Source organism: Pinus tabuliformis, chromosome 9, assembly GCF_031772625.1.
Source record: "Pinus tabuliformis cultivar Carrire ecotype Pingquan chromosome 9, CPIR1, whole genome shotgun sequence".
Taxonomy (NCBI): domain Eukaryota; kingdom Viridiplantae; phylum Streptophyta; class Pinopsida; order Pinales; family Pinaceae; genus Pinus; species Pinus tabuliformis.
In genome coordinates, this window is record NC_142307.1 from 113961123 (window position 1) to 113972857 (window position 11735).

Genomic DNA, 11735 nt, shown 5'->3' on the forward strand with positions numbered 1-11735 from the left:
TAGGATGAAGCTCTTCAAGTTCATTAGTCAGGTGTTGAACATACAGGAAGAAACCAACAAGTGGAATATGTTGGACATCAATATATTGAGCCATCTATCATAGCAAAAGAGGCTATCTTATGTAAGGAGAAAGCTGATAAAGAGATGGTATATCAGTGCATTGAAGAACATAAGGATGTCCATGGATCAGAAGTAAACAATCTGTTTGAAGTTGATCATATGTCATATATTGATGTGAAAAAATCTCTTTTTCTTCCTGAAGTTAGAATTACAAATTATTTTCAATCAAAGATTAGAGATGAAAAGTGGAGATATGAAAGTGACATAGATCATTTTCTTAAAGATTTTGTTGATTATTTTGTTGAACATATTATTCCAACAGAAGGTTCAATTGAGCAGGAACCTTCATACATGGGGAATTTCTTTTTTGGAGCTGATCAAGAACATATTTTTCCTTATACTTTTGAAGATCCCGTGGCAGATTACATGGAGGAATTTATCAGTAGTCTACACATCCTACCTTGTGGATATATTCCTAACGTTTGTTGTGAGCTGCTTTTATGTATAATTTATTTTTTGTTCAGGATGAATTGCATTTTCAAGGTTCACTGGTAGAATGGTTCTAAGTTAAGCACCCAAATGCTAACCTGGTACCATTGGAAGATTGACTTCACCTGATGGAGATCAATCATGTGCGTATGTATGAACTTGTACATAAATAAGCTCAAGTGTTGAGCATTTAGTTTCCAGTTGCAGTTCTTTAGTTTAATTATTAGTTGATGAATAAGGGGGACTTTCCCAGTTGGAAACTGGTTTGCAGAGGTTTCAGACTTCAAGATTGTCAGGTTCCATTTTGTCAAGTTTCAATGTTTTTGCAGTTTTGGATTTCATGCCCAACTAAGGCTACTAATCTACAATTCTCAATATTTTTTTATCAGACTGCAAGCATCTAATCACTGCAGATATTGCTTTGGGTTCACTGTACATATTTTCACACAGTTAGGTGAAGCAATATATGACTCCATGTCCAATGGATAAGGCACTGATGTGCGGTTCTTAGTGCTTCCGGGACAAAAGAACTATCCCCAGGTGGAGCCAGATGTTGTAGTTTATATTTTGATTTAAGCCTTATTTATCAATTTTATCACAATGTGTGGCCTAAAATCATTAAGGGGGTTAAACCTCAATGAATCCCTTTATATTTTCTACTCCACAAAGTCTAAAAGTAATGAGGTATTTATTCGTTATAATATATCAAAATCGCAAAAGGAACAAGTATAAAGGAATTGGCCCATGTGATAAAGTTAAATCGCAACATAAATGGAGCCATAACCGATATATATATATATATGTGCGCATATTGAAATAAATAAATATATCGTATTTACAAAGGAAACAAGTGTTAAAGAGTTAACACTGGACCCGAAATACTATAAGTTGTGTTTTATAAAGTTCGGTGGGTCCGCAATTAAATATATGTATATAGATCCACCGATTGTGATTTATGATGGCGGACCTGAAACATATCTATGTTTTATTTAAAAGCCCGATGGGTCCTTAAAGCACTGAATACATATGTTGGTTCATTCACTAATTGTCAATTGCAATTCACGATAGCCGGACCTGAAAGGTATATACATCGTGGTTTTAAGTCCCATCGGGTCCGCCATATCAAAAAGTCCTTCATATACATTATGATTATGCATTTTTATATATTTCTATTATAAAGGGATTATAATAGAAATAAGCGCCAATTGCGATATGGGTAAACCGATCCTGATATAATATATATTTCGTTCTATAATTCCGTCGGGTCCACAAAGCCTTTATGCATATAGAGGTTGGTTCCACCGATTGCGATTGCAATGGCCAAACCCGAAAGCATATATATTACGTTTTATAATTGCGGCAGGTCCGTCATATCAGTAACATATTATATATATATATATATATATATATATATATATATATATATATATATATATATATATATATATATATATATATATATATATGGAAAGTTCCGATTGCGATATGCAATGAGATTTCAGATTAGATGGAGTTATTAAATCAGGTTAATACCTTTTCAGTTCCGGTGCTTTGCGTTAATTCTGTTATATAAAGGGAAAATCAATGTTAAGGTTGAATCTGAAGAAAAGGCAATTGGTTGGGTTTTTTGGTGTTTTGGCCAATTAAAATGTATCCAATACATGCATAAGCTCAGGTTTATACAATTCTAACATAATGCATTAGGATTAAAGCGGATTAAGACATATACATAGGAACTTGACAACGGATTAATAGAGAAAGTCAGCAATTATTGTCCTCTTCTAAATTTAGTTGTTTTCTGTTATTTTATGTTCTTTGAGGTGTCTTTAAACCTCTATAAAATTCTGTAATAATTTTTAATTCAGATAATTAGGGAAATAGTTTAAGTATTTTGACAGTTTCACAACTATTTCACAAATGTATAAAAGGAGGAAAATTTACAGAGAAAGGGTTGGTGGTTGGAATTTTGGAGAACCCGGAGACTAGGCCACTGTATTCCTGATATCATCGTTGATTAATGAAAGAATCAAAAGTTTCCATGATTTGTTGCATATAATTTTGTAAGCTTCTATGTCATGTATCATGCTATGTTTTCTTCTTTTCAAGTATAGTAATGAAGTTGCAGGTCTTTATTTGCTTATGTAGATAAAGTTGAAATTCCTTAAAAGAGCGCTCTTATACTTGAAGCCCTCACTTCCTTTCTAAGTTATAGATAATAGTTTCTGTGAAAGACCAGCATATTGTCTATGATTCAGTTCTCATTTCCATAATTCTTCTAAGTGATGGATAGTAGTTTCTGTGAAAGATCAACATACTACCTTTAACTCTTCCTTCAAGCTTTCTTCATTCATCATTTATATCTAGCAACAAATGGCATTTTGACATGTTCTGGTCATACATGTACTAAAGGGTTAAACACCAAGTTTCCAGGTCCTTCATTTAAAGAGATAACATATATCTAAGTGACAGTAAATAATATTTATTAATGTCTTAAGCACAATTTCCCTACAACCAAGAAATTGGTTTCTTAAGGAACAATAGGTTGAAGAGAACAAACCTGATATCAGGCAGAGTGATTGCCAATTAAAGTGAACATTGAGTTCCTATTTGAGTGTGGGTTGGAGCCTGCATACAAGAATTTTGTGCTTCCATCTCTAGTGGGTGCTTGAGAAGGCTTGGGGGTTGGTTCCTCCTACAAGCTGGTGCTTGCTTAAATCCAAAGAGCTACAAGTTGGTGCTTGCATAGATCCAAAGAGCTGCAAGTTGGTGCTTGCAACAAATCTATGAAGTGGGTACTGTTGACCTAGGTTGTCATTGATGTCAATATGGCAATATTCTGGATACTAGAGGATGACATGAAGCCAAGGGGATGCAGAGCAGATTCATGAAGAGACAGGAGCAAGGCCATCAGGATAGCCAAGCCATAAGCAAGAGGAGTTACCAAAGGAGGCATATCAAAGCATATTGCAGGATATCAGAGCAAGAGAGGCATTCATATATGCAAGGAGGTCTTTGAAAGACACTGCCAAGCCAGAGGAGCAGATGGAGACGAGAGGCCAGAGGAGCAGATGGAGACGAGAGGAGCCACATTGGAGCAAGAGGAGCTACAGGAGGAGCCAGATATATACATACATATATATATATATATATGCCATATATATGCCAAAGAAGAGAAGCATACATGGAAAATAGAGGAGCAGACAACCATCGGAGCACACAAGAGGAGCCAAGAGGAGCCAAGTGGAGCACACAGAGTGCTTTAACACTATCCATGGCATAAACATGCATATGGCAGCAAAGACCTGTATATGCATTTAATGCAAACAAAACTATCGGAGGCGAAAGACTTATACTCATATGCAAATACACTGATGGAGTGGAAAAGGGCAGAGTTTATATTGTATGAGCAGAATACATTATCGGAGGAGAAAACCCATCTACATATGCTTTACCACTATCGGCGGGAGAGGTTCATCGTGAGCTGTCGGATCATATAAATCAACGATGGAGATCGCATTCGAAGGAGGTACCGAGAGGAAATATGGATGGAGGAACGAAGGCTGTTGGATCTGGATGCGGCAGATCTGATAGTTGACGGAGGCAGAAGATGCACGAAGGTTAACGACTGGGGAACAGGTGGTGTCACAGGCGAGCGGTATTCCCCGCACTGCCTTTGGGCCCAAGGTGGTTTCCGTATATGGCCGCGCAATCCCGTAAGATCACAACACATGGCAGACAAAAACCACCGCCCCCTAGGGTTAACATGCACACAAGTCGCGTGATCGGGGCTTGCGACTACCGTCCGATTGTGCGACAAACGGTCAGATGACGAGGAAAGTGCGCGGGGTTTAATCATGCGGTAAACATAGCGGAGACTGTCGGATCGTGGGCGATCGACGATAGAGATTCATGGCGATTATGATTGTGATATATACAAATGGACCCGATGGACTCATCAAAACAGTTTATATAATATCGCGTCCAACAGAGGAATCGGTCATCGACAATCGCATATGTTATGAAGCCTTGCCACACCCAAGCGCCGATTGCAATAAGGTTGCGGACCCGATGTGAATATTAACTATGGTTCATTGTTATATCACGTCCATAGGAGGATCCGTCGTCGGCCATCGGTGGAGTCATGGGTCCAATATATAAAGGATCCCTGGCAGTCACGAATCGCCGATTGCGATTTAAGCGCGGACCCGATGCAGAAATAAATATGAGTGTAATATTTTTTGAAGTCTGCCCTTTAGTTTTTTTCCTATGTTCGATCGTAATTCCTGTGTATTTGTATATATTGCTTGCGTGGGTTTTGGAGACTGAGATACGTTAAGGAATGCTCCCGATAGCTCAGAAGACTAGATTCAAGCTGATGGTGATTGCAATCAAGACGTGGCAGGTCCGTTAAATAATGCAATCCCTATGTATGCCTGCTATCATGAGAAAACAGGAGCACTGTTACAGTTTTCTGAATATGTGTCCTCTGCGTATGACTTGGACCTGGACATTGATTCAACGTGTCCTGTGAGCATGAATAGACAAATGAAACCGAAAGATGGGAAGCTGAAGAAGCAAGCAAGCGCAGAGGAAATGACAGCGACTGAGGAGGAAACTGACAGGATAAGCCAGTGTTGAGGAAGCCGAAGAGCCTGTGGAGGAAAGAAGCCTAAGAGGCGGTGTAAGAGGAAACGAATGGACAGAGGCATGGGAATGCATAAAATAGTAAAAACAGAGAACTGTTGTTGTGGTTGGTGTTGCGAAGAACTAGAGTGTGAGATAGCAGAAGCAGCAGCGGTGAATGTTGTTGAAGGCTATTGAACGCTGTGGAAATAAGCTGGAGGAGACATAGGCAGCGAGAGGATCCAGTAGAACAGAAAGAGGGCCGAAGGGCCAACAGGACAGCAGACAGTTGAAGGGGAGAAGTAGCCAGCAAAGAACATAAGCTTGAACAAGAAGTTGTTCTTTATGCAGAGCTTAGTGCAACTAACAATAGAGTGACTAGAGCTATGTGAAGACATTATCAGAGAGCATGAAGGCTATTGGAGACTATGCATGGGAAATGTGCAGAGTTGTAAAGACTCATTCATAAGAAGATTGGTTGTCATTGATACTGTAGTTTGGAGACAACAGTGAAGTTGTAAATAGACAAAACTTAGCAGAGAAGAGTTATGAGAGCAGAACAATACTATCAAATGAATCTTGACAAGTAAGAAGGATTGGAGTCCTTGGGGTTGGTGCCTCAAAAGCAAGAAGGAGAGGAGTCCATGGGGCTAGTGTCTCAGAAGCAAGAAGGATAGGAGTCCTTGGGGTTGGTGCCTCAGAAGTAAGTAGGATTGGAGTCCTTGGGGTTGATGCCTCAGAAGTAGGAAGGATTGAAGTCCTTGGGAGTTTGTGCTCCTAAGTCCAAGATTGGTGTCTTGGCGAAATAGAGTTGGTGCTCTAGAGGTTGGAGCCTCACCAAAGTCCGAGTTGGAGCTTGACAACTAATTGTAACCATCTATATATTGTATCTATTTTACTGCACAGTTTATATTAATAAAAGAATTTATTCTTGCTGTTCATCTTGTGTTCTGAATATATATGTTTTAACTGGTAAAACAATAGTGGGAAAAAGAAATACTGATTCACCCCCCCCAGTATTTCCAACAATTAGTATCAGAGTAGGTTCCTTCATTCAAAGCTTAACAGCTTGAAGGTTGACCCTTAGAACACAAATGGTGAGGTCAAGGAAGAAAGTCTCCAATCCTCCTAAGGATGTGTTTCCCTCTACTGCTAAAATAGAAGACAATCAATTTGAGGAGGCTCAATGGGAACTTTAATATATGGGAAGCAAGAATGAGGAATTTCCTATAGACTCAACGCATTGAAATCTGGAAACCAATGATTGCTGATAGCAGGATGGATGAGGAATCCAAGGAGTACAATGCAAAAGCAATGAAGGCAATCTTGAATGGGCTACCTGATTCTGTAAAGAACAATCTAGGAAAATATTCATCAGCAAAGGATATATGGGACAAACTTCATGACCTTCACTCAAAAGGAGCACTGACCATGACCATCAATCTAGAAGGAAATCCAAAACCCATCATAGAAGCTGAAAATGAGAATGATGACATCAAGGCTAAAGCAGACCTAGAAGATGAAGAGAATGAAAAAGACTTTGTAGAAGAACTTCTCGCTCAACTTATGACTGCCATGGAAGGGATTAACAATCTGAAAAAGGAAAATGAGGCACTTAAGAAGATAGCTTCAGTTGGTGACCAAGATCAAACAAGAAATAAAGTTGACCTCATCAAGCTTCAAGTACAAGAAAGGGATGAAGAGCTTGCCAAGCTTAAGAAGGAATATCATCAAAGCAAAAGAAATCATCATGAAGAAGTCATATCCATGAAAAATCAATTGGATAAAGCAAAGAAGCAGGAAGATATCTTCTCAAGCCAACTTGAACAAAGGCACAAGAGCTTGAAAAAACTTGAAGAAGAGATTGGTCAATACAAGGTAGAGGTCTCCTCCCTTAAGTCTCAATTACAAGAAGCCAGGAAACAGGCACAAGGAGCCAAGAAAACAATGGAGAGTAGTCAAGCAAAGAATGAAGAAATCTTCAAAATGAAGTCAGATATCATCTACCTTAAAATAGAAGCAGATGAAGCTACTCGTATCAAGGAGGAAACTGAGAAACAACTTGCTAAGAAGAATAATGAGTATGAAAGATTGGAAGAGGAGATTGTTCTCCTCAAAAAAAAGGTTGAAGGGATGAAAAAAATCTTGAAGAGCTCTCAGGCCTTGGATGACATGATCAGCTATCATAGATTTCCATCTGATAAATCAGGTCTCGGATATGTAGGTGAATCCTCAAACAAGAATGAAAATGCTTTAAACAAAAGAGCTGTGAAGAAGTAAAAAAGAAATGGTGATGCTCCCAGTTCCAGCAAAGGCAAGCAGAAGAATCAAGGCTACAATAGAAGAAATCCAGCTCCAAGAAGAAAACCAGCTCCAAGAAGAAATGTAGATGATGTAAACGAGGCGAGAGGCAATGGTTATCATCAAAGGATCTCAAGGCAGAAAGGCTTCAGAAGTACATCAAGGAAACCTCCATCTCCCAGGTACCAAAGTTCATTTTTTGGTTATTGTTATTCTTCTTCAAACTTTGGTCACATGGAAAAAGACTGTAAAGCATATCATAAAGATAGATGTTATGGTCCTCAACCGTCTCATAGAGATAGATGCTATAGTCCCCAACAATCTACTAGAAACAATTTTGCAAGAAGAAATCATGAATTCTTATTCATGAACAATGTAGAATGCTTCAAGTGTCATAACATTGGTCATATGGCACATGATTGTAATTTAACCTGGGCTCTTACACAAGCTAGAACCATGCAAAAGAAGAAAGTTATACAAGTGTGGAGAAGGAAGGAAATACAATCTGAAATTCCCTTGAGTTCTTCAGCCAACAGCATATGTCATTGGCCTGAATTTGCCAATCTAAGCATTTTATGAGTAGACTCTGCCCAAAAGAGATGATGCATACAATTAGGGGGAGCCTATAAGTCTTGATCACTATTGCAGAAGCTATTAGTGAAAATGGTCCTGATGAAATCCTTGTTGAACTATATTAACAATCATTCTTTGATGAAGATCATGTCTCAGGAGCACTCCATTGAAGCATATGATCCTGTAACCATTCTTTGGACTGTTGTTAAAGAAATAGGGCAAACAACCATGGTGCTATTATCACAGAAGTTTATGTCTTAACTCAGGGATTTAATGTGAGAACAGATAAATTCTGGACACTAATAGAGGGAGTCTTCAAACAAACAGATACATTTGGAATGGAGTTTGACGTAAGAGCAGCTAGCAACATATAACAAAACTGAAGCATTGCATGAAGATGCAAATCAACAGAAGCAAATCTGCAGAATAAATTTAAAGGACAGTCACAGATTGGATATCTGAATTTGTAGAGATATGTACAAGAACACAAGAAAGAGTGGCTCATAGGAAGGAGAATGTTGTGCAGTCAAGCATAACTTAAGCTGATACAGATCAGTTAAGAAATAGAGCAACAGTAAGGCACAAACCCTCACATTTTTGTCCAAATGCAATGATGATTGAATACTATATGGCAGTAACTTAAGGGGAAGCACAGAGACACAAAGGAACTAAAATATGAAGAAAGATAGCAAGAAAGACAATCTCCGGGGAATTTTCTCTTGATTCGGACTATGAAGGCATCTCAATTTTACCTGTGGAGACAGTAATATGGATTGAAGCATAAAAGCTTGGACTTGGACATTTGGTGTATGGCCGTTTGCAATCTAAATGAAAGCATTAAAGTAGAGCATTTTTAAGCATTGCTGAAGCCATGATAAAGCAGTTCTGAGACATGAAGAGGGAATAATGTGTTAATTGATGATAAAGCATCAATCCTTCTATCTTGAGTAAAAAGAAGAAGAGAACTATGATAGGGGGAGTCACAGACCCATGAAGATCTACCATTCATGAAGAACAGAAGTAGTTTGATAGGGGGAGTCTCAGAGCACTCCTTTGCCATTGATGTCAAAGGGGGAGAGAAGAAGAATATTGCCATCAATAACAAAGGGGGAGATTGTTGACCTAGGTTGTCATTGATGTCAATATGGCAATATTCTGGATACTAGAGGATGACATGAAGCCAAGGGGATGCAGAGCAGATTTATGAAGAGATAGGAGCAAGGCCATCAGGATAGCCAAGCCATAAGCAAGAGTAGTTACCAAAGGAGGCATATCAAATCATATTGCAGGATATCAGAGCAAGAGAGGCATTCATATATGCAAGGAGGTCTTTGAAAGACACTGCCAAGCCAGAGGAGCAGATGGAGACGAGAGGAGCCACATTGGAGCAAGAGGAGCTACAGGAGGAGCCATATATATATATATATATATATGCCATATATATGCCAAAGAAGAGAAGCATACATGGCAAACAAAGGAGCAGACAACCATCAGAGCACACAAGAGGAGCCAAGTGGAGCACACAGAGTGCTTTAACACTATCCACGGCATAAACATGCATATGGCGGCAAAGACCTGTATATGCATTTAACACAAACAAAACTATCAAAGGCGGAAGACTTAGACTCATATGCAAATACACTGACGGAGTGGAAAAGGGCAGAGTTTATATTGTATGAGCAGAATACATTATCAGAGGAGAAAACCCATATACATATGCTTTAACACTATCAGCGGGAGAGGTGCATCGTGAGCCGTCGGATCATATAAATCAACGGTGGAGATCGCATCGGAAGGAGGTATCGGGAGGAAATATGGATGGAGGAACGAAGGCCGTTGGATCTGGATGCAGCAGATCTGACGGTTGACGGAGGCGGAAGACGCATGGAGGTTAACGATCAGGAATAGGTGGTTTCGCAGGCAGGCGGTATTCCCCGCACCGCCTTTGGGCCCAAGGCTGTTTCCGTATATGGCCGTGCGATCCCGTAAGATCACAACGCGTGGCAGACAAAAACCACCACCCCCGCGGGTTAACGTGCACACAAGTCGCGTGATCGGGGCTTGCGACTACCATCTGATCATGCGACAGACGGTCAGATGACGAGGAAAGTGCGCAGGGTTTAATCTTGCAGTAAACATAGCGGAGACCGTCGGATCATGGGCGATCGACGGTGGAGTTTCATGGCGATTATGATTGCGATATATACAAATGGACCCGATGGACTCATCAAAACAGTTTATATAATATTGCATCCAGCATGGGAATCCGTCATCGGCAATCGCATATGTTATGAAGCCTTGCCACACCCAAGCGCCGATTGCGATAAGGTTGCATACCCGACGTGAATATTAATTATGGTTCATTGTTATATCGCATCCATAGGAGGATCGGTCATCTACCATCGGCAGAATCATGCGTTCGATATATAAAGGATCCCCGACAGTCATGAATCACCGATTGCGATTTAAGCGCGGACCTGATGTAGAAATAAATATGAGTGTAATATTTTCTGAAGTCCGCCCTTTAGTTTTTGCATGTGTTCGATCATAATTCCTGTGTATTTGTATATATTGCTTGCGCGGGGTTTGGAGACTGAGATACGTTAAGGAATGCTCCCAATAGCTCAGAAGACTAGATTCAAGCTGATGGCGATTGCGATCAGGACATGGCAGGTCTGTTAAATAATGCCATCCCTGTGTATGCCTACTATCATGAGAAAACAAGAGTGTTGTTACAGTTTTCTGAATATGTGTCCTCTGCATATGACTTGGACTTGGCCATTGATTCAACGTGTCCTATGAGCATGAATAGACAAAGGAAATCGAAATATGGGAAGCTGAAGAAGCAAACAAGTGCAGAGGAAATGACAACGACCGAGGAGGAAACTGACAGGATAAGCGAGCGTTGAGGAAGCCGAAGAGCCTGCGGAGAAAGTAAGCCTAAGAGGTGGTGTAAGAGGAAACGAAGGACAAAGGCATGGGAATGCATAAAACAGTAAAAACAGAGAACTGTTGTTGTGGTTGGTGTTGCTAAGAACCAGAGTGTGACATAGCCGAAGCAGTAGCGGTGAATGTTGTTGAAGGCTATTGAACGTTGTGGAAATAAGCTGGAGGAGACATAGGCAGCGAGAGTATCCAGTAGAACAGAAAGAGGGCCGAAGGGCCAACAGGACAGCAGACAGTTGAAGGGGAGAAGTAGCCAGCAGAGAACATAAGCTTGAACAAGAAGTTGTTCTTTATGTAGAGCTTAGTGCAGCTAACAGTAGACTGACTAGAGCTGTGTGAAGACATTATCAGAGAGCATGAAGGCTATTGGAGACTATGCGTGGGCAGCGTGAAGAGTTGTAAAGACTCATTCATAAGAAGATTGGTTGTCATTGATACTGTAGTTTGGAGACAACAGTGGAGCTGTAAATAGACAAAACTCAACAGAGAAGAGTTCTGAGAGCAGAACAATACTATCAAATGAATCTTGACAAGTAAGAAGGATTGGAGTCCTTGGGGTTGGTGCCTCAAAAGCAAGAAGGAGAGGAGTCCTTGGGGTTGGTGTCTCAGAAGCAAGAAGGATAGGAGTCTTTGGGGCTGGTGCCTCAGAAGTAAGTAGGATTGGAGTCCTTGGGGTTGATGCCTCAGAAGTAGGAAGGATTGAAGTCCTTGCGAGTTTGTGCTCCTAAGTCCAAGATTGGTGT